The following is a 4256-nucleotide window of genomic DNA, read 5'->3' on the forward strand; positions in this document are numbered from 1 at the left end:
ATAACTGAACGAACTAAGCGTGCCAAGCCTCATAACGAAGGACGATAGTACTCGTCAAGATACCCTATATCTAGGAGGAACCCTATCCTTTGTGGTGTCACTGGGCTTGTAGCTGCAGTGAACAGTAATGTGCGAGATAGTGAATTAAATCAATCTAACAGAGTGAATTCGACCTGAGGATAGTTCTTCTCATCTTATCATTCACATTATTCTTTGTTTATCGTTGTTCTAGGTTCAGTTTAATTTCTAATTACCTTTAATTAGCTTAATTCATTCTTTGCAATATTTCTTCTAGTTCCCCGTAGATCGACCCCTTACTTGCTACTTGCTAGATTAATTTAGGGTTTTATTTTTGACCGGTTAATGACACGATCAAATTTTGGCACCGTTGAAGGGGAGCCGAAGCACGGTTGCTAAGATTGATTGAGTTGTTTTGTGTTACTTTGTTTTAGTTTTAATTTTATAATTCTGGAATTTTTATTTTTATTTTTAATCTCTTTATTAGGTTAATTTTAGTATATCTAACCTTCTCTTTGTTTGTGCAGGAAGCCGAGTAGATCGATTAAGGACAAGCTGTCTGTTTGGTTTACTTTTAATTCCTAGACTTTATGTAATTAGGGTTATTTTATGCAATTTTTTTAATTCCAACATTAGATTGGGTGTTTAGGTTTAATTTTAATTCCCCCAGCCCCTTAAGATCATATGTGTAACCATTCATCAGGGTAGCACGTGGAATTGCACAACCGCCAACACCAGGTAAGTATTTTCGTTAGTTTTAAATTAGTCATTTTTTTAAAGATAAATTATAGATCACCCCCTGGTTTTTGAAAAAATTCAAATTACCCCCTCTATAGTAACAGTGTTAGTCTGCTGTTAGTTATTGGTGTGAAAGGACTATTTTACCCTTGTACTAAAACATTAGAATTAAATTTATAATACTACCCTTCCTTGATCTTCAACCTAAAATACCCCACCCCTTCCCTACAACTCCGTTGGAATTCGGAAGAAAGAATGGTCTAATGTAATCCAACTCAACAAGGAGGAGCATAACTGTAAACAAAAGCTTAGGTATTTAAGAAGAAGAAGTCTTCTTCATCCTCACAACGGAAGCAAGGACAAGTGGTAACTCCAACTTAGAAACAGCGATCGAGCTCTCTTTCCTTGAGCCCAAATCCAAGGACACTGCAAGAATAAAGTTCATTATCAACCAACTCCTCAATCTAAACCCACGAAAGTTCCAAACCTAATAAATAATTCTGCTAATAGTTTGCTGAAACCAGAAGAAGCGGTAGACAAGAAATCAATCCATGTTGCAGGTTTTCGATCTAACAACAGATGATGACTTGAGGATGAAGAGTTAGGTTTTCCAGTCATGAATTAAATCCCAAATCAATGATCGGAGATGGAGGGTTCAAACATACTCTTCTCATCATCAGTCACACCTGATGACCCGTCACACCTGATGATGGCCCATCTGAAATCTCACCGCTATCGCTATACCACTCAGACTCCGACATCGTAGAAGGGATTATATCAAACAGACTCCTTAGGTCTTCTTCTATTGAATTGCTCTCATATATTCCCTCTTTCTTTATCTTCACCCCTGCAATGAATCAATGGCAGTAACCCATGATTTTTGTTATAAGAACAACTATGCTCTACTGTCGTGGACTATGAAAGAATGAATTAAACAATAATAGTGATGATGATTTAAAGAACTAAGAAAGCAGAAATTAATGAAGACCACTTGAATTTTGGAAGTTCATTGGTTTGACAGATTAATAGATTTGGTGAGCTAACTTGAGCAATTTCGTCACAACTTCTCTCTTTACCCCAAGAAGGAAAAACAATCGAGCATTTACTAGGAATAGCTGAAAAAGTGAAAGCAGAAAGGAATACAGATGAACAATATTTGAAATGGGAAGAACAAAACGAACAATATGGGAGCTCCAATTTCATGGAGAAAGGGGAACCACTGTCGGTCTCAAATAGGGTTCCAAGGATCGGTTGTGGAGGATTGAAGTCAAAATTGCTAGAATTAAGTTGAAGCGATGGCAATAAGGAAAACTGCGGACTCTGGCCAAACAGAGGGGAAGGAGAATTTGATTAAGGAGAAGTTGCGGAGAAGGGGAGAGAGAATCCTTCGCTATTGTTGTCCAGAAATGCCTTGAATCTGTAAAATTTAGTAGGGAGAAAAGGGGCAAGGTGGTGGGCTAGGAGAGGAGTGGTCGTCACTCGCCGGGCATGCAACTCCTTGTAATTTCTACTCTTTACTCTCTTTCTTCTCTCTGGTGAAGTTTAGCTTGAGATTGAGTTGCAGGTGAGGAAAAGAGTGGTGTGAGGAAGAAGATAGAATTTGGGAATTTTAATTACAAGGGTAAAATCGTAAATCAACACTATTCAAGGGTAGTTTAGGAATTTAAATTTATTTAACTGGGTGACATCATCACTTAACAGCATAAAAGTAATGTCAGGGACTATTTTGGTATTTTGGGGTCTAAACCAGGGGTGATTTGAGTTTTTTCAAAGACCAGGGGGTGATCTGAGTTTCGATTGAAAACCAGGGGGTGATCTATAATTTACCCTTTTTTTTACTTTTTAGTTCTGATTTTTATTTTTTATTGAGTTTTTTTTATTTCGTTATACGTTTTAATTTCTAGTTTTAATTTCTGTTTAATTAGCACGTTCAACTTGTGTTGTGTTTTATGCATGGTCGGCGTTCTTTGCACCCCAACCTGATTGCCCTTGACCTAGAAATAGAGCGATCTGTGGCTAGACCTAAGGATAATAGTAATAAAATGGGTGACGAAAATCAGCCAGGAAGGCCGCTGAGTGAGCACTCCAACTGCCTATACCCCTGCATCTTATATTCAGTTGCCTGCCATTTAGGCTGCTCAATATGAGATCAAGTCCAGCATCATACGTATGTTACCATCCTATTATGGACTTGCTAATGAGAAGCCTTACAAACATCTTGATGAGTTCTTAGAGGTGTGCTCTACAGTCAAATTCCAAAACCTCCCTGAAGATGCCCTAAAGTTACTCCTAATCCCATTTTCCCTAAAGGACAAAGCCAAACACTGGCTCCATTCCCTAGATTCGGTTAGGATTTCTACATGGGCGGGAATGCAGTAGGAATTTCTAAAAAAATTCTTCCCCATTGGCCGGACTAATAGCCTTAGAAGAGCCATTACTAGTTTCTCCCAATTAGAGGGTGAACAATTTCATGAAGCATGGGAGAGACTCAAGGAATTACTTAGGAAGTGCCCCCACCACGCTGTCCCAAAATGGCAGTTAGTCCTGTGCTTTTATGATGGCCTCCGTGACCAATAGAGGCAGATGGTGGACTTCTCTTGTGGTGGAACATTTATGTACAAGAATGAGACGGCAGCAGGGGATCTTTTTCAAACCCTTAGTGAGAATTCCCAACATCATGCTTCGGCCTCTCGGACTGAGATTCCACACACAGGGCAACCAAAGAAGGGTGGTCTCTATGAGATCAACCCAACTGTAGAGATGATTGCTAAGGTTGATATGCTGTCCAAAAAATTGGACTATCTGATGTCTGTAGGACAACATTTTATGTCCCCTTTCCCAATGAGTTTCCCTCCACCCAATCAGACTAAAGCCTGTGCCTTATGTGCTAGCCCTAGTCATTATGTAACGGACTGTCCTTCGCCTGCACAATACCCTGAATTTGTTCAGGAACAGGTACAAGTGGCTCAAGGTTTCCCTAAATCGGGTAATGATTCTTTTTCCAATACCTATAACCCGGGATGGTGAAACCACCAAAACCTTTCATGGAGAAACTCAGTACCTAATAATCCTCCAAACCCACCATATAGGCCACCATTTAATGTTTAATCTTATGTCTATAGGGGTGGACAACCACCATATCCTCAACCCCAATAGAATCAATCATTTGAGGAAAAGGTGCTAAAAGCGTTAAGTGGACTCGAGCAGAACACACAGCTGCTACACTCACTTACTCAGTCCATTAATAAGCTAGAGAACTAACTGGGTCAACTAACTGATGCTATAAGTAGGAGGGAGGCTGGCCAATTGCCAAGTCAGCCAATAGGTAACCCAAACAATCAAATGGGTCTAGGGAAAGAATAGGTCCAATCGGTCATAGTCCTAAGGAGCGGCAAAATGATGGAAAAACCTGATGCACCCTTAGCCACTAATGAGATGTTGCCTACTAAGTCTCAAAGCCAGGGAGAGGCTGAATCAACCCTAGAGAATTTTGGTGGTGG

General features: G+C 39.8%; 1 non-coding gene across 1 annotated transcript; it reads right to left on the reverse strand.

The window, feature by feature from the left end:
* Positions 1-3174: 3174 nt before the first annotated feature.
* Positions 3175-3281, reverse strand: LOC122663496. The gene has a single exon (XR_006333162.1). It is a non-coding gene; the product is annotated as a small nucleolar RNA R71 (small nucleolar RNA).
* Positions 3282-4256: the final 975 nt, after the last annotated feature.

The sequence above is a fragment of the Telopea speciosissima genome, chromosome 5 (assembly GCF_018873765.1).
Source record: "Telopea speciosissima isolate NSW1024214 ecotype Mountain lineage chromosome 5, Tspe_v1, whole genome shotgun sequence".
Taxonomy (NCBI): Eukaryota; Viridiplantae; Streptophyta; class Magnoliopsida; order Proteales; family Proteaceae; genus Telopea; species Telopea speciosissima.